General features: G+C 42.1%; 1 long non-coding RNA gene and 1 pseudogene across 4 annotated transcripts in view; one reads left to right on the top strand and one right to left on the bottom strand.

Moving 5' to 3' along the window:
• Positions 1–26,241, top strand: part of LOC109547669 (uncharacterized) — a 337,191-nt gene that overhangs the window by 21,641 nt on the left and 289,309 nt on the right. The window lies entirely within an intron of this gene.
• Positions 16,368–17,422, bottom strand: LOC101335489 (eukaryotic translation initiation factor 2 subunit 3 pseudogene; annotated as a pseudogene).

Genomic DNA, 26,241 nt, shown 5'->3' with positions numbered 1-26,241 from the left:
ACTTGAACATGGTACAAACTACTAGGTATAAAATAAATAAGCTACAAGGATATATTGTACAGCACAGGGACTATAGCCAATATTTTATAATAACTTAAAATGGAGTGTAACCTATAAAAATATTGAATCACTGTGTTGTTCACCTGAAACTAATATAATATTGTAAATCAACTATACTTCAATTAAAAAAAAAAGATTTGAACTTAAGGTCTGAGGCCGTAAAACTCCTAGGAAAAACCTAGGTGGTAAACTTCTTGACATCAGTCTTGGTGATGATTTGCTGGGTTTGACACCAAAAGCAAAGGCAACAAAGGCAGAAATAAACAAGTGGGACTACATCAAACTAAAAAGCTTCTGCACAGCAAAGGGAATCATCAACAAAATGAAAAAGCAACCCACAGAATGGGGGGAAATACTTGCAAATCATGTATCTGATAACGGGTTAATATCCAAAATATATAAAGAATTCATACAACTCAATAGCAAAAAATCGAACAGTCCAATTTAAAGAATAGGCAGAGTAACTGAATACACATTTTTCCAAAGAAGACAAACAAATGTCCAACAGGTACATGAAAAGGTGCTCAATATCGCTAATCATCAAGGAGACGCAAATCAAAACCACAATGAAATATCCCCTGTTAAGAATGGCTGTCACAGGGGCTTCCCTGGTGGCGCAGTGGTTGAGAGTCCGCCTGCCGATGCAGGGGACACGGGTTCGTGCCCCGGTCCGGGAAGATCCCACATGTCGCGGAGCGGCTGGGCCCGTGAGCCATGGCCGCTGAGCCTGCGCGTCCGGAGCCTGTGCTCCGCAATGGGAGGGGCCACAACAGTGAGAGGCCCGCGTACCGCAAAAAAAAAAAAAAAAAAAAAGAATGGCTGTCATCAAAATGATGATATCAGTATTCTGTGATAAACTATACAGGGAAAGAATCTGAAAAAGAATAAATATATGTATATGTATAACTGAATCACTTTGCTGTACCCCTGAAAGTAACACAATATTGTAAATCAATTATAATCCAATAAAATAAAAAAAAAAAGACAAGAGATAAGTGCTGGCCAGGGTGTGGAAAAAAGGGAACATTTGCTCACTGTTAGTGAGAATTAAATTGGTGCAGCTACTATGGAAAACAGTATGGAGGCTCCACAAAAGTTAAAAATAGAACTACCATACGATCCAGCAATTCCATTTCTGGGTATATATCTGAAGGAAATGGAAACAGGATCTCCAAGAGATATCTGCATTCTTGTGTTCATTGCAGCATTATTCACCATAGCCAAGATAGCGAAACCACCTAAGTGTCCATCAGTGGATGAATGGATAAAGAATATATGATATCTATATCTATATATTTATAATTATATGATATATATGTATATATAGAAGGTACATATGTATATATATGTGTGTGTATATGTAATACACACACACACACACACACACACACATTGGAACATTATTCAGTCATGAGAAAGAAGGAAATCCTGCCTTTTGTAACAACATGGATGGACCTTGAGGGTATTATGCAAACGTTGTACAATATCATGTATATGTGGAATCTTAAAAGGGCTTAAACTCATAGAAACAAAGACTAGAATGGCAGTTACCAGGGGCTAGAGGTTGGTGGATATGGGGAGATTTTGGTCAAAGATAAACTTTGAGTTATAAGATGAATAAGTTCTGGGGAATCTAATGTATAGCATGGTGATTATAGTTCATAACACTGTAATATATACTTAAATGTTGCTGAGAGAGTATGTCTTAAATGTTCTCACCACAAAAAAGAAATGGTAATTGTGTGACAAGATGGAGATGTTAGCTAACACTATGGTGATAATTTGCAATATGTAAGTCTATCACCTTAAATTTACATGTTATACATCAGTTACAACTCAATAAAGCTGGGGGAGGGGAAGAAAATTCTTGAAGATGCTCAAGACATTTACACTCACCCCCATCCTCCCCAAGACTGCGTGATAGGAAGTGCTCACCGCAAATCCCAAAGACAGGTCACCACCACCATGGCTACAGGCTTGGGCCAGTGGGCAGGGTTTTCTCTCAAACCAGCTGCCCATGGCTCTAATCGTAAACTCTTCATTCTATGATCAAGACCCAGCAGTACAGCAGCAAATTCCTTATTCCTTTGAGTTGATAGACATGTTCACCCATCCCAAGTGTCAGTGAGACCTTTCACACAGATGAGGAATAGGATGTGGACACTTTGCAGTGTAGGAGAATTGCCTGTCCTTCATATTTTCATTCATTCAACCAAAATTTGGTATTTAGTATTTACTAACTTACAGGCCCTTTTCTAAGTCCCTGGCATACAGCAGTGAATTTGATGGGCAAGGTCAAAGGACATGTGGGCACTATTTACAAAGAACTGGACTGTTCGACCTCATCTTTATTTATGTCATGTGTGCCCTCATCACACAGATATTTGCTGAGCATCTACTATGTCTATGTAATGTGGGCCACAAGGAGGCAAGGAAGAATCAGAAACAAATCCTATCCTCCCAGAGGAGAGGTAAGACATACATCATGAATAAATCGAGTGCATAGTTTAAAGTGGTAGGTGCCATAAGCCAGGAGAGAACAGGAAGAAGTTCAGAGAGAAAAAATAATTTGTCCAGGTTACTTTTTACTTAGGGAGGGTCTGGAATGAAGACACATGTTAATTGCGCCATCGTGGCAACTTTCAGATTTACTCTGTAATATAGTACAGTGTGGGCTTAACGTTTATTGCTGTTGTTACTGGTGGTAATGACAATGTAATTTGCTGTCATTGTAACTGAGGACACATCACTGCACCCCTTCTTTAGGAGGTGGGTGTTATAAAACTCTGGAATTCCATTTCAGGCCTTGTCAGGAGTTGGGTATGGTTGAGAACTCCCAGAAACTGGAGATATGCCTCTTGCAAGATGCAGAGTGGTGCAGAGGTTAAGTGAGTATGCTGTGGAGCCGGACTGCAATTCAAAACCAGCCTTCAGGGGCTGGCTTTCCGGCTTGCCTGCTGTGAGGCCACGGGCAAATCACTTGAACTCCCTGTGTGTGTATCCCCATCTGTTAAATTGGGGTGATAACAGTATTGGCCTCATAGGGTTATATGACAATTAAATGCATGTAAAGCATTCACAACAGTGCTCAACAGACAGTCTAGCATGTACTCAATAGTGCCAGTCATTATTATTGCTCGACCTCATACAAAGTGGTCTCTTAAAGGAACAATCAGCATGGTGCTAGGAGGACACTTATTCAAGTAACGCAGCTGTCTTCCTGTATTTAAATATCACTGAAAGTCATTTATATGAATTTAGTTTAAAAATTCTTCCTGAGTTCAACACAGGCGTTTTAAATATTTGAATACTTTTTTTTACTAAAATAATTTTTATTCACATTTAATGTAATTTTTTTTTTTTTTTTTTTTTTTTTTTTGCGGTACGCAGGCCTCTCAGTGTTGTGGCCTCTCCCATTGCGGAGCACAGGCTCTGGACGCGCAGGCCTAGAGGCCATGGCTCACGGGCCCAGCCGCTCCGCGGCACGTGGGATCTTCCCGGACCGGGGCACGAACCCGTGTACCCTGCATCGGCAGGCGGACTCTCAACCACTGCGCCACCAGGGAAGCCCCTAATGTAATATTTGATACATACGAAAGGGTATAGGTTTGCATCATGTATGTAAATTTAAAGCATCTCTGTGTTTCTTTCCTTTCCTATTTCCTGGTCTTTCCTCCAGAGGTGATCACTATCCTGAATTTCGTGTTTATTATCCCTTTGCTTTAAAAAAACCTAAAAAAAAATTAAAGTATAACATACATCACAGTAAAATTCACAAAACTTCAGTGTACAGCTTGATTAGTTTTTACAAAGTATACACTTATGTGACCACACCTAGATCAAGATGTGGCCCATTACTGGTACTGCAGAAGCTTCCCTGACACCCCTTTCCTGTCAGTTATTCACCCACTTTCACTGCAAGGTAACAGTTGTTCTGACTCATGTCTCCAAAGATTAGTTTTGGAATTATTAGGTTTGTAATCTTGCGTCTGCCTTCTTTCAGTCAGCATTGTATTTGTGGGATTCATCCATGTTCATCTAACCACATGTATTAGCACTTCATTCTTTTTCATTGGTTGAGTGATATTCTGTTGTGTGAATAAACCACCCAGTTCATTCATTCTACTGTTAATAGACATTTGTGTTGTGTCCATTTTTTTGTTGTTGTAAAGAAAGCTGCCATGAACTTTCCTGTATATGTCTTTTGGTGCATGTATGTACTCATTTCTGTTGGGTATAAAAGGAATATAATTGTTGTGTCATAGAGTATGAACATATAATAATAGAAACTTCCAAACAATTTTCCCAAGTGGTTGTACCAATTTACATACTGTACCACCAGCAATATGTTTGAATTCTAGTTGCTGTACAACTTTGCCAACACTTGATATTGTTAGTTGAGCAAAAAGTTTTTAGTCATTTTGGTGGGTGTACTGGGCTATTTCTCTTGATCTCTATGTCAGTTGCATCCATTAATTTTTCATATGTTTCACTGCCATTCAGTTCAAAATATTTTCTAATCTCCATATGTATTGCCAACATCTTCTCGCATCCCGTGTTTGCCTTTTTTCTTTATTGATGGTATATTTGTCATTTTTGTTTTGTTAGAAGCTTGATATTTTAATGTCATTTTTTTACTTTGATCTATGGATTATTTAGAAAAGTATATTTCTTAATTTCTAAACATCTGGAGGTTTCCTAGTTATGGTTCTGTTTTGGACCTCTTGCTCAGTTTAACTGTCATCAGAGAATGTGTCTGAATGATGTTAATCCTTTAAAATATACCCGTAGAAGTACGTGAAAATCTCCAACTATACTTGTGGATCTGTATTTTCTTCCCCTCGTTCTGTCAGTTTTTGCTTTATATATTTTGAAGCTATGTTATTATGTGTGTACAAGTTTAGAATTGCTATATTTTTCTGTTTTACCAAGCCTTTTTTCATTAGGAAATATTATTCAGTACAACTGCTTGCCTTAAAGTTTATTTTGTTTGATACTTGTTTAGATACACTACCTTTCTTTTGATTAATCTTTGCTTTGAGTATCTTTTTCCATCCATCCTTTTAGTTTCAAACATTTTCCAGTTATCTGTTGCTGTATAACAAAGCACTTCAAAACTTAGTGGCATAAACCAACAACTCTTTTGTCTCCATCATAGGTTTTGTGGGTCAGGAATTTGGACAGAGCATAGCAGAGATGGCTTATCTCTGCTCTATGATGTCTGGAATCGTGGCTGGAAAGACTTGAATGGTTGGGGGTTGGAATCGTCTGAAGACTTTTTCACTCACCTGGCTTGTACCTGGACCAGGATAACGGGACACTGAGCTCAGTGAAGACTTCCCGTGTAGCTTGGGCTATGCTGGCAGCCTCAGGGCAGTCAGGCTTCTTACACAGTGGCTCAGAGCTCTGCAAGTGAGAATATCACTGAACAAGGCCTAAGTTGCATAGCCTTCTATGACCTAGCTTTGAAAAATCTAGGTGTTACTAGATTTTTGAAAGTGTTACTTCTGCCATTCTTTTTTTTTTTTTTTTTTTTTACGAATACACTTGTTTTTTGGCTGCGTTGGGTCTTTGTTGCTGCGCATAGGCTTTCTCTAGTTGTGGCAAGCAGGGGCTACTCTTTGTTGCGGTGCACAGGCTTCTCATTGCGGTGGCTTCTCTTGTTGTGGAACATGGGATCTAGGTGTGCGGGCTTCAGTAGTTGTGGCACGAGGGCTCAGTAGTTGTGGCTCGCAGGCTCAGTAGTTGTGGTGCATGTGCTTAGTTGCTCCACGGCATGTGGGATCTTCCCGGACCAGGGCTCAAACCTGCGTCCCCTGCATTGGCAGGTGGATTCTTAACCACTGTGCTGCCAGGGAAGTCCCGCGCCATTCTTTATTAGTTGAAGGAGTCACAAGACTGTCCAGATTGGGGAGGGGAGTTAAACTCCCACTTCTTAATGAGAGGAGTGGCAAAGGATTTGTGCCTGTGTTTTGAAACTGCTGCACAACTTTTCTTTCTGTATCCATATGTTTAAGTTGTGTTACTGGTAAGTTGCATGTAGTCAGATTTTATTTATTTTTATCCAGTCTCACAATCTTTGTCTTCTAATTGGAGACTTTCATCCATTTATATTTAAAGTAATTATTGATATTAAGGTTTACACTGATCATCTTACTATTTACTTTCTTTTTGTTCCATGTGGTTTTTATTAAATCTGCTCTCCTTTCTTTCCTTGTTTGGATTAATCAAGCATTCAAAAATTATTCAATTTTCCTACTCCATTAGCTTGTTATTGGTACATTATTTTATTATTCTTTAGTGATTACCCTAGAGGTTGCAACATGTACCATTATTTTATTATAACCTACCTTGAATGAGTATTTGTTTCACATCCTGGATGATGAAAGAACCTTACAACACTTTAACTCCACTACCTCCTTCTTGTCTTTTGTGCTATTGTTAACATATATTTAATTCTCTCTATATTTTGAACCCCCCAAAACATTAGTATTATTGTTTTATACAGTAAATATGAATTTAGATTTATCCATACATTTTACATTTTTGGTGCTGTTTATTCCTTTGTGCTCTACTATGCTTCCATCTGGAATTATTTACTTTCTGCCTGAAAAAATCCTTTTAGTGTTTCTTTTAACACAGATATATTAATTATAAATTCTCTCAGTTTTTGTTTGCCTGAAAATATCTTTATTATGGCTTCACTTTTGAAGATTATTTTCACTGAGCATTGAATTTTAGGTTAGCAATTACTTTCTTTCAGCACTTAAAAAATTTCCTTTAACTATCTCTGGTTCCCATTTTTCTATTGCTTTTAGCTATCAGCTTTATTGTTGCTATTCTGAAAAAATGTGGGTTCCCCACCCCTTCCCCGGCTACTTTTAATGTTTTTCTCTTTGTCTTTGGTTTTCAGCAATTTTTCTGTGCTTATTTCTTTGTATTTATCTTGCTTGGGGGTTGTAGAAAATCTTTTTTTTTCAGATTAAAACATTTTTAATTAATTTTTTTATTGTGGTAACATTGGTTTACAACATTATATAAGTTTCATGTTTACAACATTATATTTCTAATCCTGTATACACTACAGTGTACTCACCACCAAAAATTTACTTTCCATCTGTCCCCATTCACTTTATCCCCTTTACCCATTTCACCCTCCCTCCCCCTCCCCTTCTGGTAACCACTACTCTGTTCTCTGTATCTATGTGTTTGTTTGGTTTGGTCATTTTTTATTATTCTTTGTTTGTTTTTTATATTCCACATATGAGTGAAATCACACGGTACTTGTCTTTCTTGGTTTGGCTTATTGCACTTAGCATAATACCCTCTAGGTCCATCCATTTTGTCACAAATGGAAAGATTCCACTCTTCTTCATGGCTGAGTAGTATTCCATTGTATATATACACCACATTTTCTTTACCCATTCATCTGTTGATGAACACTTAGGTTGCCTCTATATCTTGGCTATTGTAAAGATGCTGCTATGAATATTGGGGTGCATATATCTTTCGAATTAGTGTTTTTGTATTCTTTGGATAAATACCCAGAACTGGAGTTGCTGGATTGTATGTTATTTCTAGTCTTAATTTTTTGAGGAATCTCCATTCTGTTGTAGAAATTCTTTATTCTGTGGCTTAATATCTTTCATAATTTTTGGAGAATTCTCCACCAGCATTTCTTTAACAGTTGCTTTTTTTTTTTTTTTAACACACTTATTTATTTATTTATTTTTGGCTGTGTTGGGTCTTCGTTGCTGTGCGTGGGCTTTCTCGAGTTGCGATGAGCAGGGGCTACACTTCATTGGGGTGTGCGGGCTCCTCATTGTGGTGGCTTCTCTTTGTTGTGGAGCACAGGCTCTAGGTGTGCAGGCTTCAGCAGTTGTGGCACGAGGGCTCAGTAGTTGTGGCTCACGGGCTCTGGAGCACAGGCTCAGTTGTTGTGGCACATGGTCTTAGTTGCTCCGCGGCCTGTGGGATTTTTCCCAGACCAGGGTTCGAACCCATGTCTCCTGCATTGGCAGGCGGATTCTTAACCACTGCACCACCAGGGAAGTCCCTCTTTAACAGTTGCTTTTATCCTGTTATCTCTCTCCTCTCCACCTGGGACTCCAGTTACGAATGTGCTAGATGTTTTTACCATGTCTCTAGATCTCTCATGCTCTGCCCCCCTCTCCCTTTTCATTCTTTTCCTCTGTGCTTTATCATCCTCTCTTTGGCTACATCTAATCTGCTTTTGAACCTATCTATTCAATTCTTAATTTCAGTAATTTTATTATTTTCATGCTAGGATTTCCATTTGACCCTTTCCTGAACAGATTCCAGTTTCTGGGGAAAATTCTCCATCCTTTCCGTTCCTTTTTTGGGGAACGTATTAATAATAACTTTTAAATTTCCTATTTGATAACTAATATCTGCATCACTGTTTTTTCTGTTACTTATTTATTTTTCTTCTTGATTTTGAGTCATTAGATCCTATGTCTTGCCTGGTTATTATGTTTCTAAGGTTCATCCATGTTGTTGCAAGTAGCTGTAATGCAGTGCATCTATTTTTACTAATTTCTAATAGTTCACAGTGTGCCTGGACCACAGTTTATTTCTCCTATTGGCTTGTTGATGGTCATGTGGTTTGTAGAATCATTTAAAAAAACCACTCATTTTAAGTTTCTTGAAACCCTTTAAAATAATTAATTCTGCAGTTATTTTGAGCTAGAGAGCTAGCCAGTACAGTGTGTTTTGACCACGCTGGCAATGGACCCTTTCAATGATGTAAGTACCAGAATGTGCTGTGAATACTATGTCTCCATTATGGCCTTACTCTGTATCCCAAAAGAAGCCCATTACAATTTCAGAGCTATTTATTTGCAGTTGCTTTGGCCATGTGGGTGGGTAGTTGGCTTCACATTGGGGGCACGAAAATCCGGAGCTGGGCAGGATCAGCTCGTTCTCTGTGGAGTGGAATGGGGGCAGCATGATGAAACCAGGTTTATTTAGTCAGTCTCTTCAAGAGGCCATGAATGAAACTGGAATAAAAACTCAGGAAGCTGGTGCCTGCTTCCAGTCTCCTGGGAAACAATTCCAGCTCCAAAACCCCTGTACATCATCTGAAGTCCTCGAGACAGTTATGCAAAGTGGCGGGGCTGCTGCTGGACATTTCGTTGGAGCCTGGGCACTTGGAGGCAGTGTGGGGAGGTGGAAAGAATACAAACTACATTCAGGCTGACCTGGGTTTGAATCCCGGCTTTGACACCTACTAGATTTTTTACAAAGGATGACTTATTTAACTTCCTTCCTCTTTAGTGTTCTCATCTGTAAAATGGGCGTGCGAGAACCTTTTTAATTGGATTCTTGTGAGAATGTTATGCCAAGTTATATTAAAGATGGCTAGGATAATGCCTGGCAATATTAGACGGTCGATAAAAGATAGCTTTGTGTCATCGTCATCACTGTCATCATCATTCCCATCACCACCAGCACACAGGAAAGCTTTGGCAATGAGCATGGCTCTGGTCCCCTCAGGAGGGCCTGCAATCTTTGCTTCTCTGCTATGCAATGTGGTAAGATTGTGCTCCTGTGCAGGATCTTAAGTTATTGCTGTTTCCCAGGACTTGGTCATTACATTAGGACCTTTTCCTCAAAGAGGGAAGGAGAAGGGCTCTAACTGATTAGGAATGGGGTAGTCAGATTTAGGGCAAAGCCTGCTCTCATGTAGAGTCAAGTGTCTCTAAGCTGACAATCAATTGGAAGAAGAAGACAAGTTATGCAACCATCTGCACCAGGGAAATTCACACATAGCAAAAGATTTTCCTCAGGGTGACAGGGCTTAAGGCTGTCACTGAATCCACCTGAGTTTTAAATACATTGACAGATGATGTCCACATAGGCTAAGAAGAGAACCAGTTTAGGGAACCTAGCTGGTCCCAGGGAGATGAACTGATGGCGTGCCATCAGCTTGGTTTTGTGCTCCAGTTCAAGTCAGAGGTCCACGGAGCAAGGTTCTGATCAATCACCTTCTAACAAGGTGCTTGTTCATGTGCTGGATCATTTCTTCATGAAACCTTTATGGGGATTCTCCTGTGTGCCCGGCACACTATGTTAGGTGCTGCGGGAGATACAGAAAGATATACATGTGTATATATAGAGAGATCTTTGAGTTCAGCAAATTCCTTTTTTTTTAAATGGACATGTTTGTTTGTGTATTTATTTATCTATTATTTGTTTTTGGCTGCGTTGGGTCTTTGCTGCCGCGCGCAGGCTTTCTCTAGTTGCGGAGAGTGGCGGCCACTCTTTGTTGCGGAACACGGGCTCTAGGCGCACAGCCTTCAGTAGTTGTGGCATGTGGGCTCAGTAGTTGTGGCTCGCAGGCTCTAGAGCGCAGGCTCAGTAGTTGTGGCGCACGGGCTTAGCTGCTCCGTGGCATGTGGGATCTTCCTGGACCAGGGCTCGAACCCGTGTCCCCTGCATTGGTGGATTCTTAACCACTGCGCCACCAGGGAAGCCCTCGGCAAATTCCTTTCTATGGCTTATATACGTGAAAGCAGCTTTAAAACATGGAATAAAGTGGTGAGGTCATAAAGTCATAAGAGATGTGCAGGTTAAATTTTAGGGGTGTCCAGAAGAAGGAGATATATATCTATTCTTGCTGCCTCTAATCACACCTTTCTCTGTTGAATTCTTCATGTCATTCCACACTAATCATTGTAAACACCCCTTTCAGCATGTCTGGCTTTTTCTCAAAACCCTCAAATGATTTTCTATTTCCAACTGAACCAATTTCAAAGTCCCTTTCAGATTGTCTTATTACCTCTAGCTCTGCAGGTGTGATTTCTTCCTCTTCCTGGGATGAGGGTTGGAGGGGTGGCGTATGCCGATTGCCTGCCGTGCTTTTGGCTTTTTCCTCATATATTCTGTGATTCTGGCCTGAGTGCATCTTCCCTTGGGGATGTTGTCTGTGGGAATTTTTTTCCTGTTGATGTCTTGGGCTGTGGAGTGCCCACAGGACAATCCTATGCTCTCCTCCATGAGTTTCTGTACTGAGAGATAATGAATTAGGGTTTTTACCTCAAGAGACAAAGGACTTCCACACCTGGCCTTTGAACTGTAGCTTGAGCTGATGAACAGACACTCTCATTTCTGTTGGTGGATAGAGAGCCCAAGTTCTACCAGTTCCTGGTTCCAGGTAGGGAACCAGGCTCCTGCCTCTGGGGCTATGGTGTCTCTGACCTTGCCTTGGCATTAAAACCCCAGCCCCTGTAGCCCGTGTTTTACTGAAGACCTGGAAGCCTTATGTGGGTCACTCCCTAAAGCTATCTCTACACCTAACCTGACCCCTGACCAAACCCCAGAGCTGTAGGCTTTTTATTCAACTGTCCATTTATCATCTCTATTTGGTTATCTTATGGCCATCTCAGATTTAATGTAGTCAGAACAGGACTCCAGATGTGTTAATAAACACCACCATAGCATTCCTATGTATAAAGGCTTAATGGGTACCTGTTCCCTAGTGTCACTTTAACAGCTGTGATCTTATGTATGCCATTATCTATGTATACATTATATTGATAGCTATATGGGTCTATACACTACACAGCATGTGTATGTACGTAGACCATAGTTATCTGGATTAACTCAGATGTGCTTTGCTTTAGGTGTTCCGACAATCTCAAGATTTACAAGAAAGTGCTTTTTGGATAACAGCTGTCCTGACACTAAGTGTTCCTTGCTGCACGGTTTTGCCTTACTTGCAGTGAGAGGGGAAGTAATTCTCACACCTTCCCCCCTACTGCAGACCGTTGAAAAGTGTGCTCCACCCACTATGTTCATCAGGATCCCTCAGGGTTCTTGTTAAAAAGACTGCTTTTTAGACACTCCCAAGCTAAACTCTCTGGGTGGGGGCGGATAGGGCTCAGAAAGGCATATTTTAAACATGTTCTTCAGGTTACTCTTAAGTGCACTGTGGTTGGAGAACCACTGCACAAATTTCTTTTCTCCTTTGGCAAATCATTTAAAATATTTATGGAAGAGACTATTCCAGGGAGCCCAGAGAAGAGGGGGCTGACTTGCAGCCATCCCTTTCCACACCAAGGATTCAATGCCTGTGTCCATCTTGCCAAGTGTAACTTTGGACCCTACTAGAACTTTCCGGAATTACTGTTGCTACTTAAACATTCGTTTCCGTGCTTTTCGTCTTGTTGGTCTAAACACACAAATGTCAGCAGAGGAGGATGAAGCTTGGATATCATTAAACATTGACCTACTGTCCTGGTTTGCCCCAAATTGAGAGGTTTTGCGGGATGCACGGGTTTCGGTGTCCAAACCACGAAGGTCCTGGGCCAACTAGGACGAGTTGGTCCCCCTAATAAATGAGTCTTACAAATCTTATGTGTTGAAACTAATGCTTCAGGAAATAACAGATTTGAAATCCACATGGGTTATAAAATAAAGGAGACTAGTGTGGGATGAAAGGTATTCTGGGACTGGTCAGATTCGTGGGGCAGGATTGAGCAGTTCTCAATGTTGAAATGCAGGCAGATCCTCCCGTGTATCCGCCATGTTGGATGGGGTGGCCACACTTCTTCCAAGTCACATTGTGTTGACAGCAGCGGTGGGAACACATCTGGAGTGAGGAAGTTTGTTTCCTACCCTGGAGGAGGCTGCCCTTCCAACCCAACAATGAGGTGTTCGGTGCCTTGTTCCATATTCCTAACTTGCGGTGAGAGCAAATAGAGTGTCTTAGGGCCTGGTGGGGGGTGTGGAGTGGTGGGCAGTCCTTCCCATGCTCTGATCAGAATCTGTGCTCAGATCTGGTGGCTGGGTGCCATTTCTCCTGTCCCTCTTACCATCCTCCCCAGCAGGAGCGACTTACCATTAAGCCAGCAGGACAGTGCCTGTTGCCCTTAGTGCTTTTAAGGACTCAGAAAATGTTTTAGTTTTTCTAAAACAATGAGAAAAAAATCTTTTAGGTTGAAGAAAATATTTTCCTATATAATATTATTACATATACCAATGCAGTCGTAAAATAGAATTTTAATATAAACATTTAAATAAAAGTTAATAATAATAGGGCTTCCCTGGTGGCACAGTGGTTGAGAGTCCGCCTGCCGATGCAGGGGATATAGGTTCGTGCCCTGGTCCGGGAAGATCCCACATGCCGCGGAGCGGCTGGGCCCGTGAGCCATGGCCGCTGAGCCTGCGCGTCCGGAGCCTGTGGGAGAGGCCACAACAGTGAGAGGCCCGCGTACCGCAGAAAAAAAAAAAAGGACATCTGTTAATAGGATCTATGCTTTGAATTTTTTTTTCTGATGATGGGAATGGATGCAATGAGCCTTTACTCCTCCCAGCCCCCAGACATATCTCCTCCATCCAATGGAAGCACAGTGAGTAGGTCAGGGCCAGGAATAAGATTGCTGCCAGGATCAATCTCCTTATGGGGCTTGAATATGCAGCCTTGACCTCATAATCAGCCAGGGGTACTAGGCTCTGCCTTTCACTGAGCAGATTCCTAGCCAGATTTAGGTGCTCTGGTGTCCTCTACTCCTATTCCTGTCAGAACGGGGGAGGACAGGGGAATAGGCGTCTCTTTGCTGCTTCCAGTCACCAATCCTTCTTCCCTGGGAGTGGAGGTGCCCTGTACAGTCTTCATCTTGTGTGCCGTTGAGTTTTTCCTCTTGAAAATGGTTCCATTTGTTTTTTTTTCCGTGGGAAATGTCAACAAAACTTCTCAGAGCAAGACTTGTGATGTGTGTGTGTGTGTGTGTGTGTGTGTGTGTGTGTGTGTGTGTGTGTTTGAGCAGGATGGTGAACTGTGGGTAAAATGTGGACTGGAACAGAAAAAGACCCACCACTGATTGGGTGTCCTCTTGACGGCAGCTGCTCTACCAGGTATCACACCATTCAATTCTCAAGACAATCCTGAGGGTAGGAAGGATCCTCCGTGTCTTAAAAACGCATAAGCTGGTACACATGTAGGTGGACAGCCTGTAAGTGGCAGAGGCAAATGCAGTTCCTACCCTTGACCTCAATGAACTCTTCCACACAAACGAATCACACTGTTTGTGTCTGTAAAGCATAGTGGGAAAGTAGAAATTCTATAAATATTTGGCTAATCTGATTACAGAACCAGCCATTGTGGAAATACAAGCAAAAGAATGATTTCTGGAGACCTGTGTTATTTAGGATTTTTTCTCTGCCCAGAGTTACTTTCTGCATTTTTGGTCTTCCTCACCTTCTGACATACTAAACAACGACAATGACAGCAGCAACTACATGGCTGGCTCTGGAGGGATAAAGGACATTGACTCCCAAACTAATGAAGCTGGTAAAAGTTTTCATTTGAACCCAATGCAAGGGTTTTTAATTTGTTTCCTTGTTTTCTAATAAGTCTGTTCTTTCAATAACAGTGCACATTTTTACATTAACATTCCAGACTGCTTTTATCCTTTAAACTCTTATTTATATTAGAATTAATTTCATGACACAAAAGCTTGAATTAAGCATTTACCTTTCCAGACAAAGAGACTTTCTCTGTGCAGATGCTGCCTGCTAATATGTATGAAGGCCAACCCGTGTAAAAAGGGAAGTTTTTAAAAAAGGTTTTTCATTTCAGTTAAAAATGAGCAACCAACCAAGAATTCAGCATTTGAGTATATTGCCTTCTTATCATTTCCCTATAATTAAAAATATGTAATATAATTGTGATATGATTGTAATGAAACTTTGTATTTTATGTCATACATACAAATGGGTCTGTGTTTGTGTAGGGGTTTAACTGCGTGCTGGTGCATTCGTACACACACACACACACACACACACAGATCCAGCCCTGCTCCTCTCATCCAACCACCTGGTAATAACCCTTCCCTCTTTTCTTCTCCATGTTGGGAGATGAAGAAACACGGTCCCTCTCCCTGGGATTCTGATGTCCCAGCTGGACGATGGGAAACAGTGCCTGGCACTTTCACAGGGTGTTGCTGCCCAAGATTCTCCCTTTGCAGGGAGAGGAACTCTGGCTCCACCTCGTCTCCATCTCCTTAGGTTGTGACCAAGTAGCCCCTAAAGACTGCAATTCTTTCTTTCGGAGTCACAACGTACTTCAGCGGACAATTTCATCTTTTTCAGTTTGCCGGCCTCATCTGCTCACTTTCAGGATTTCAGAACATATCTCTTTGGGTCATACAATAAGTGTGGGGAGGAATAACCAACACCACTTTTTTTTTTTTTTTATAAAACAGATTTATTGAGGTATAAGTTACCTACCATGAAGTTCACTGATTTTAAGTGTACAGTTTGATGAGTTTAGTAAATTTATACAATGTGGGCTTCCCTGGTGGCGCGGTGGTTGGGAGTCTGCCTGCCGATGCAGGGGACACGGGTTCGTGCCCCGGTCCGGGAAGATCCCACATGCCGCGGAGAGGCTGGGCCCGTGAGCCATGGCCGCTGAGCCTGTGCGTCCGGAGCCCGTGCTCCGCAGCGGGAGAGGCCACAACAGTGAGAGGCCCGCGTACCGCAAAAAAAAAAAAAAAAAAAAAAAAAATGTATACAGTTGTGCAACCATCGCTACAATCCAGTTTTAGGACATTTGCATCACCCCACAGTCTCCCGGTGCCCATTTAGAGCTGACTCCCTGCCTTCGTCTCAGGCAACCAGTGATCTACTTTCTGTTTCTAGAGATTTGTCCTCTTTAGAAATATCTTACAAATGGGATCATATAATATTTACTCTGTTGGCTTCTTCAACATATTTTTCGAGATCCATCCATATTGTTGCAGATAACAGTAGTTTGTTCCTTTTTATTGCTGAATAGGATTTTACTAGACGGCCATACCACATTTTGTTTATCCATTCATCTATTGATGAAGAGTTGGGTCATTTCCACCTATTAGCTATAGTGAATAATGCTGCTGTGAACATGGGGATAGAAATATCTCTTTGGGTCCCTGCTTTCACTTCCTTATTTTTTTTTTTTTTAATAAGAAGAAAAATTTTATTTCAAATAGGTTCAGTGGTATGTGTGCTACAGCAATGGCTGGTTGTAGCAGTTTCCTTTCAAACCTTCATTGATGTATAAATTAGACATTATTTGGGAATGATTAATTTCTGGTAAAATGTAGATTCAATCCAACATCATGCCAATTTTTACTTTTATTGTAGACCTTATTTTAGTACTAGAGGTTAAATTTTCATCACCAAAAAATGATAATAATCTTACAGCTACTCCTAAGGTAATGAGCTGTCCTCACTGTTGCTTTGAAAATATACCCCTAGGTTGTTAAGAGAAATTACGACTTCATCCAAATCTGTTATTTAATTCTTCAGTCATCGTCTACTGTTGGTTTGATTGTCAACTCCTCTTCTTATTTGACGCCAACCAGCTAAACGCCACTGTTTCTCAACTCTTCAGCTAAGGGCAATTTTTTCTCCTACTTCTGTGATTTTGCCCAAATCAGCCTTGACTGCACTAACTCTTCCTCCTGTCGACAGGGATCCTATGTCCACCATGAGCACTTCATTCTTAGACAGCTTTTGCTGCTTTCTTGTCTCCTTCAGTGCGTACATCTAGAAGCCGTCTAAGCAGGAAATAGGAAATTTCCAGTCTGTGAAGATCTCAGGTAAAGCTCCAACTGCACCAAGTACCTGCCCCACCATTCTGTCAGCCTGGCACAAAGTGGGGTTAATTTTTGTTCCAGCTCCAATAAGCCCTCCTGGAGTAGCATACTGAAGATCATTATGCTCTGCGAAAAGCAATACAATTTTGGAAAAGGTGGGTTTTCCCATGAGTTTTCCTTCACTATTTTTGGAAAAATACCAGGTCTGACTTCTATCTCCTGGCCCACCTTTAATACTCCTTTTAGAATACTACCACCATCTACATCCCCCTTAAGGTCATCAACTTCACAGCCAGGTTTGTTGACATCAAAGGATCTAATAACAAGTTGGGGTTCTGAAGTAAAGTCTCTTGGGGGTACTGGAATTTTCTTTACTATGTACTCACAGACAACTTCAATATTGTATTTTAGCTGAGCAGAAATCAGAATAATAGGAGGTCCTTCTGCTACTGTACCTTGTACAAATGCAAGGATCTGTTCATACTGTTCTTTAGCCTGGCTTTCTTTTACCAAATCAATTTTATTTTGTAGAATCAAAATATGCTTCAGTTTCATGATTTCTATAGCAGTCAGGTGTTCAGAAGCTGTGGCTGAGGACAAGACTCGTTTCCAGCTATCAATAGAAGAGCTGTGTCCATCACTGTGGCACCATTCAGCGTAGTAGCCATCAAACTATCGTGGCCAGGACAGTCAACAAAGGAAACATGTCTGACTAATTTGAAGTTCCCTTTGGCCCCTGGAATGTCTGTAGGAAACTCATCGGGTGTATTACTTCCACAGGATCTATAACATTCTGGCCGAGGACAACTTGGGTCGTCAAGTTTATAAATCTTAGCATTAGCATAGCCAAGTTTGATTGTAATATTATTTTCTAGTTCATTTTTGAACCTGACAGAGTGAACTCCAGAAATAGCTTTTACAACTGTAGATTTCCCGTGAGCTACATGACCAATTGTACCTATATTAATTGTGGCCTGTCTGCTTATAACTTCATGTGAAAGCGGTGTCAACTTGGTAACATCCAAAGTGGAGAGATCTTGCCGAGAAAGGCGTGGCTGCACTAACGTCACACCAGCCTCGCCCCACCGCCATCTTGCCTAGAGAGCTCACTTCTTTTGAGTATATATCTAGAAGTGGAATTACTAGATCACATGGTAATTGTATTTAATTTTTTGAGGAATGCCGTACCGTTTTTTACTAGCAGTTGTATCATTTTACATTCCCACCAGCAATGCACAAAGGCTCCAATTTCTCCATGTTCTCGCCAACACTTTTTTTTTCTGCTTTTTAAAGATTTATTTTATACAGGCCATCCTAATGGGTGTGAAGTGGTATCTCATTGTGGTTTTGATTTGCATTTCTCTAATGATTAGTGATATTGAGCATCTTTTCAAATGTTTATTGGCCATTTGTATATCTTCTCTGGAGAAATGTCTATTCAAGTCCTTTGCCAATTTTTTTTTTTTTTTTTGCGTTACGCGGGCCTCTCACCGTTGTGGCCTCTCCCATTGCAGAGCACAGGCTCCGGACGCGCAGGCTCAGCAGCCATGGCTCACGGGCCCAGCCGCTCTGCGGCATGTGGGATCTTCCCGGACCGGGGCACGAACCTGTGTCCCCTGCATCGGCAGGCGGACTCTCAACCACTGCGCCACCAGGGAAGCCCCCCTTTGCCAATTTTTTAATTGAGGTGTTTGTGTTTTTGTTGTTGAGTTGTAGGAATTCTTCATATATTCTGAATATCAATCCTTTATCAGATATATGATTTCCAAATATTTTCCCCTATTCCATAGGTTTTCTTTTCACTCTGTTGATATGTTCTTTGATGCACAAAAATTTAAATTTTTGATGAAGCCCAACTTATCTATTTTTTCTTTTGTTGCCTGTGTTTTTGATGTCATAGACAAGAACTCATTGCCAAATCCAGTGTCATGAATATTTCTCCCTACGTTTTCTTCTAAGAATTCTATAGTTTTAGTTCTTTCATTTAGGTCTTTCATCTATTTGAGTTAATTTTGGTATATTGTGTAAGGTAAAGAACTTCATTCTTTTTCACGTGGCTGTTTTCCCAGCAACATTTGCTGAAGACTGTTGAATGGTCTTGGCCTCTTTGTCAAGAGTCATTTGGACACATGCTAGGGTTTATTTCTGGGCTCTCTGTTCTATTCCGTTGGTCTATATGTCTGTTTTTATGCCAGTGCCACACTGTTTTGATTATCGTAGCTTTGTAGTGTGTGTTGAAATCAGGATGTGTGAGACCTTCTTCAACTTTGTTATTCTTTTACAAGATTGTTTTGGCTTTTCAGGGTCCTCTAAGATTCTATATGAATATAGGATGATTTTTTCTATTTCTGCAAAAACATTGTTGGGATTTTAATAGATTGCCCTGAATCTGTAGATGGTTTTGAGTAGTACTGACATCTTACCAATATTAAATCTTCTAATCCATGAACAGGAGCATGTTTCCATTTCTGTGTCTTCTTTAATTTCTTTCAGCAATGTTTTGTAGCTTTTAGTATACAAGTCTTTTGCCTCCTTGGTTAAGTTTATTCCTAAGTATTTCATTCTTTTCAATGTTATTGTAAATGAAAATGTTTTCTTCATTTCTTTTTCAGTTTGTTCATTGTTAGTGTATGGTAATGCAACTGATTTTTGTATTCCCTTCATAACTTTTAAGACATTGATCCACCATCATTTGACATCTAGGATTTCTTCTGAGAAGTTTGATCCATCCTGATTCCCATTTCTTTATATGCACCCATTCCCTCCACCTCTACCTTGACCTATGGACTTTTTATGGATTATCTCTTTATCTTATTGTTTGAAATTTCACAGTGACCTTCCTAGATGTGGATTTTTTTTTTCACTCACTGTGCTAGTCACTTGGAGAACCCTCATGTCCTTTAGTTCTATAAAATTGTATTTAATTTTTCCATCAATAATTTCCTTCCAGTGAATTTTTCTCTTCTATTCTTATGAAATTCTTAGTATTTGGATTCTTATTCTTTGGGTTTACAGCAAGTCTTCAGATCTTTTCTACTTCTATTTTCTACTTTTTTTTTTTTTTGGCCATGCTGCATGGCATGCATGATCTTAGTTCCCTGACCAGGATCAAACCCATGCCCCCCCGCAGTGGAAGCTTGGAGTCTTAACTGGACTGTCAGGGAAGTCCCTCTATTTGCTACTTTATTGTCATTTAGTTATAATTTATGGGAGACTTCCTTACTTTTTAAATTTTAATCCTTTTGAATAATGTTATTTTGGTTATCAATTTTAATTTCTAAGAGCTGTTTCTTGTTTTCAAGTTGGGCATTAATAGCACTAATACCTTTTAAATAGCATTTTACTTCTGCTTTATGGATGAAAAAATCATGTTATCTTTCTGAGAATATTATGGCCTTGTCTATTTTCCTTCCAAATTCTTTTTCTCATGTTTACTTTCCATTGTATCTTCTATGAAAAGGATTTCCTTAAGGGTCTGATGATTTCCTTAAAGCTCTTTGTCTATGTTTAATTGGAGTTGTTTTTGACTGGGGGAGGGGATTTACTGGGGGAGGAGGATCAGGTTGCCAGTGACTCTTTTCACTGTATCCCTCTAGTGTCAGTATGTTGGGGGTCTTTTTTTTTTTTTTCCTACCAGAGAAGTGCCATCCAGTCTCCTGCTTTAGAATTCTGTTGATGTGTGTGAGGGTGTACTTGGCTGCTTGCATTTTGGAAACAGAGCAGGAAAGGGTGGAGGGTCCTTCATATGTAAAGAGTAGACTTTCATGGAATTCTCTTATTTTCACTGTTTGCCTAGCTCTTGAGCTTTGATGAACCCATCTTCCTGAATTTAGAATCTCCTTGGTTTAATTTTTTTTCAGAGAAAAGACTTCTAGCTTCCTTGAGTAATAGGGAAGGCAGATGCTTGGCTGCTCGTGTTGGTGAGGACTCCTGGGAAGTCCATGTGTTCTGAATACAGACTTTCAATCATTTCCCTTCTTTTCACCGCAACTCCTACATCCACAGGTTTGTTGGCTGGAGGTTTGCATGCAAGCTTGGCAACACCACAACACTTTGAATGTATTGATTTTGTATTTAATATCTGGTGAGGCAAGTCCCTCCTCACTCTTCTGAATTTTCTTGGCTAGTCTCAGACACTTATTTATTTATATGAATTTTAAAAAATCATGGAAAAGAATCTAAAAAAGAATACATATACATTATATATAACTGAATCACTTTGCTATACACCTAAAATGAATACAACATTGTAAATCAACTATATTTCAATAAAAATTAAAACAAGCAAAACAAACACAAAATTACAAAGCATTTCTATAGACGTGTACAGATCAACACGAATTTTATAATAATTTAATTTAGTTTCCCAAATAACCCTGTTAGGGTTCTAGTTGAGTTCTTATTCATTCTTGTATTTCTAGTGCCTTGCACAGGGCCTGGATCACGTTAGGCTTTCAAAAAACATCCGTTAAATGGAAATAAACCTTTGATTCCAGTGCCTGGGCTCTTTCTGTTACACCGTCCTGTCTGATTTGTGCACAGATCACAGAGTCAGCCAGAAGCAGAACCAGAAGAACTCAGGTGCCATAACTCACCATCCAGCACTTTTTATACCGCATTTGTACCTGTAAAACACTTCTGAACAGTTACACACAGCCCAGCACAAAGGAATGCGCCAGAGTGAATGGAAGGTCATAAGCCCATAGGAGACAAAGTGTTTTAAAATCCTGAAGAAATATCTCTGCCTGGGTCAACCCGTCCCACCAGCATCACAAGCTTCAGTGTGGAGGAACAGGAAGGACAGGTAATACCCGACAGGTACATTTATGTAGGGGCAGATGGAATGTTATCAAATTTATTTATGTTTTCCCATAGGAGGAGCTGTATTTCAATGGCATGAATATGAGTGCAAAAATAGGATGGTTTATCTGCCACGTCTGATCCATGTGGAGTTTAAGTCATAAAGTTTATTAGTGCCCCTGATTTAATATGACACATTTCCAGTGCAAATTGCTCTGAGATCATCGTGTTCATAAAATATGACAGAAATCTTTTAAGTGTAAGCATAAGTTCTGAATTAATTTAATAACCCAGTCTGGAAAGAGGCACATGGTTTAAAACATACCATTATGCACTGGACTCCTGCTTTCCTCTTCTACCCCCCCCCCCCACCCCGCTTCTCGTGCCACTTTTGAAAAGCCCTTCTTCGTGTCTTGAGTCAGCCGGCCTCTTCCCAGAGCTCAGGGTTTTGCCTTCTCAAGGAGGTTTGGAAGGAGATGTATTAGCATGGCCAAGGTGAGGGGGTCCGTCCTTCTGTGTCCTGGGGGCCCTGAGCACAGCTGGTTTTAGTTGTTAATGGTACCCACCCGAGAGAATGATTTACCGCCCTTAGTGGGCTGGGTGGTGCGCTGGAGTGCCAGCAGGCAAATCGTAGCATTGGAAGGTCACGGTTACAGGGGGCGTGAACGCGCCCCCCTCATCCTTCCAGATGGGAAAAAAATTACAGCAGCAGGACACATGCCCCGACTCTCAAATGCACATGACATCACAGTGTAAACTGTGAAATGTAAGGCTCTTTATCTCGTGGCAGCGTAAAACAAAACAAAATTTTCACCACAACAAAAAATAGAATAAAGAGAAGCTAGGAGCCCTTTGGTATAACTCGATCAACAGGGTATTCAACCTTCCATCTCACGGACGGACCGGTGACACCATGTAAGAGAAATCTGAGACCCGCGCTCACCACTCATGCTCAGATACTGCAGGGCCTGGGCTTCCTCCATGCTCACTTGCTAACTCACTTCCTGGGCAATCTTGTCTTTTTTCTGGACCGTGGGGTTGCCCTTTGCACTGGCAAAGGAGGCTGGGACCCTGTGCTGGGGGGGACCCTGGGCCCTCCCTAGACGAGCTCTGGGGCAATCCTCTGGTTTGCTCCTAATTCAGCCTCCAAGCAGAGCCTGGAAGGGCCACCCGAGTGCCTAGTGATGAGATCTCTTTCCTGGTTGTGCTTCCGAGATGAAAACAGGGCAACGTGCTCCTAGTGGATCAGCTCCTCCCAGGTGGCTGCCAGCGGCTCAGAAAGGATGCTCTGCCACCGTCCGAATTTTGCTTGAGGGGCACCAGGGAGGGTGAATATCATTCTTCTTTCGGGTTTCTGCCATCACCTCTAGAAACTGCCAATAGCAAGAGCTCAAAGTGGGTTTTAGCAAGAGATCCCACATCATTCCTTCTAGGGAGAAGCTTCTTTTTCTTCAGAGCCCGGCTCACGTCCCACATCCTCCATAAAACTGTCCCCCCAAAAACCAGCCAACAGTGTGATGTCTTTCTTCATCAGCCTCCCATTGCCTTCATTACTTAAAATATACCATTTGCTCTCAGTGATATTCCCACTGGCTCTTTCACTGTGCATTGTCTCGTTCTGTTTTCTGATTACTTCCTGTGGGTAAGTCTCGTCGCCCAGCCAGGCTATAAATGCCAACCCCTGTCCAGGGGCTTGCAGTGTTGGGGAGGGTGGTCCTCAGTGAATTCATGCTTATTTGAATCAGGGAGAAAATTGGAGTCTGGACTGTGGGCTGAGGGCTGAGACTGGGTGTGTGCCAGCCTTCCTGAGGAATGGGGGGGCACCCTCCCCGGGCAGAGTCTGTGGAGCCTGGACACAAGGAAGTCCTTCCCTCCAGCTTCCAAGCCTCCCTTTGCACCCATACCTGTTCTCGGGACCCCTGGCCTCTGTCTTTTTCTCCTTGCTTCTCTCTCCAGCTACAGCACTTAGGTCCCCCATTGCCTTGTGTCTGAAATCCAAATCCCTCAAAAGTCAGCTCCACGGTCATCTTTTCCAGAGAGTGTGGCCCAGTCCCTCAGCTGAAAGTTCCCTTTCCCCTCGCTGAACCCCACTGGCATCTATTTTCATCTCTTTGATGGTACTGTTCAGTTTCTCTTTTTAGTTATTATATTTGTGCATGAACTCCCTTTTTTTTTTGTATTAACTTTTCTACTGTTGCTGCAACAAACGACCGCAAACTTAGTGGCTTAAAATAACACAAAAGTATTACTTTACAGGTCTGGAGGTTAGGAATCCAACATAGGTCTCACTGGGCTAAAATCAGCGTGTCTGTGTTCCTTCTGGAGGCGCAAGTGGAGAATCAATTTCCTCGCCTTCCCCAGCTTCTGGAGGAGGCCCACATTCCTTGGTTTGTGGCCTCTTCCTCCATCTTCAAAGCCAGCAACACTGCCTTTTTCTGGACCCTTCTTCCATTGTTACATCTCTCTTTTACCACAGCTGGGGAAGCTTCTACCATTTTAAGGATTCCCATGATGGTTTGGGTCCACCCGGGTAATCCAGAAGAATCTCCCCATTTCAAAGTCCTTAACTTCAATCACATCTGCAACCTTAATTCCCTTTGCCATGCGATGTAACATATTCACAGCTTCCGGGGATTAAGACAGGGACATCTTTGGGGGAAGACATTATTGTGTTTATCACATCTCCCTTATACCAAGAGCTCCTTTTGGTTTTTCAATAAATATTTTCCAAAATTCAATTAAGTGCCGGGCACTGCTCATGGAGCAGCGATACAGAGAGCACTGAGACATAATCTCTAGCCTCGAGAAGTTTAGAACCTGGTAAGACAGACACAGAAACAATTACAAGACAGTGTGACACGTGCGATAGTGGAGCTGAGTGCAGGCAGTAGAGGTAGCCCAGAGGAGGGGTAGATGGCTTTTTCTGGAGTAAGTAGTGGACAGCTGGTCAGGGAAGACCTCACCAAGAAAGTGACAACTGACCAGGTTCTGACACAGGGTCCAGGTTCACCAGGTGGATGGCCAGGTGGGCTGGAGAAAGGTATTCTAGGGTGGGGCAGGCACACAGCATGTATGGGAGGTAGCATGGTCTTTGGAGGGACATCACACATGGTTTTGAGTTGCTGTGGCATTAGGCGTGGGAAGAGGGAGGCCAGTCTGGAGAGGCTGGTGGGAGCTGGATCCCAGGAGGTCTTTCATGCCAAGAAGCTTGGATTCTATAGTTGTAGGAAATGGGGAGGTCTTCAATGGCCTTAGGGAGAATTATATGTCAGAGAGGTTGGTGAAAACCATAAGGGAACAGTGACACAAGGCAAGAGAGAGAAGAATTTCGGGAAGGAGGGATGCATCAACAGTGTGAACATTGGAAGGAGGTTGGGTCACCAGAAGAATGAGCCCCATCATTGGGTTGGAGAGTGAGAGATTTCTGGTGACCTCACTGGAAGAGGTTTCCACGGAGAGGTGGGGGCAGAGGCAGCCTCCAGTGGACAGAGGGGTGACTGGGAGGTGAGGAAGGGAAAAAACGTGGTAAAACCAACTTGGCCAGGAAAGGGAGGAGAGCCCTGGGGTGATAGCTAGCGACAGTGGTCCCAGGGAGATTTTGTTGATTGGATCTGCATCTGCTGGAGGTCACCAGCTGCCCCCAAGTACCCATCCCAGTGTCAGACCTGTTGTAGATACTCAATGATGGTGTGAAGAATGAAGGCATCATGCATATTTCCTGGAAGAGGCTGAAGCAACGTCACAGATTTGCTCACCGAGGATTCTTCACTGTCCAGGGGCATCCTTGGAAGCAGCTGAAGTCACGAGCTCTGTTCCTAATCACGTGCTTTCCTGAAGCTCGAAAGGCACCCGGCCAGGGTGTCAACACCTCAGGTCACACCACATCACACAGAGCCTCATTTGACTTTCAGGCTGATGTCAGCATTTTCTTACCTTGCTGAGAAGCTCAACTTGAAGATGACATTAATTTACATTTGCCCATTTTCAAATAATGCGTTCCAGATCCGAGCCGGCAGCAACGACTCAGAGGGAGATGCTGGCATTTCCTGGATGGAAAAACCTCTTCCCTGTATGCGGGAGACTGTGTGTGTTTTCAGGACTTTCCTTGGGAAACGGTCCACCAGTTTCCCAGGGAGCGTAATCCCATTTAACACCAGGGAGCCATGCAGGAAAAGAGACTCATCCTTTATCACCAGGAGGTGATGGAATTGTGATGCAGATGGCATGTTATGGGCTCCTCAGTTTCAGAAATGCCTCTTCTCAAGGTTAAAAATATTTCCCACATAGAGCTGGGCATGTACCCCAGCCAGCGTGTGGGGAAACAGGATTCCTGCAGAGCTGGGCATTGAGGTCCAAGACCTTGGTCACGGGGAGAGAGTGATGGCTCAGTTGCTGGGATACCCACCCAGGTCCAGGTGCAGGATGAGCCCTCCTGAGAAGACGTGCATGTTCCCGGTGCCTTGGCTTCCCCTGTGACCTTTGTGTGGGCGTGGGTGGTGGGGATGTATGTGGAGTTCTTTGATATTCTTGAATGTGCGGTTCCCCAAACCCAATTCTCCTCACAGCATCCCAGCCTTGGCTTTGATCACTGCCTTCCCTCTCTGCGTCCCTCTAAGACTGTCCTCATAACCTTGTCCCTTCTCCCTGCTTCTCTTTCTGCCCTCCAGCACCAGCAGGATGAACAGCTTCTTCCTTTGTGCTCCTGTTTCAGCTCTATTATTTTGTCCCCATCATTGTTTGGCGTGTCTACCTTGATCCCTAAGCTGCGAGGCTCTGGGTC

The sequence above is a fragment of the Tursiops truncatus genome, chromosome 21, assembly GCF_011762595.2.
Source record: "Tursiops truncatus isolate mTurTru1 chromosome 21, mTurTru1.mat.Y, whole genome shotgun sequence".
Lineage (NCBI taxonomy): Eukaryota > Metazoa > Chordata > Mammalia > Artiodactyla > Delphinidae > Tursiops > Tursiops truncatus.
This window is presented reverse-complemented; position numbering and strand designations above follow the sequence as displayed.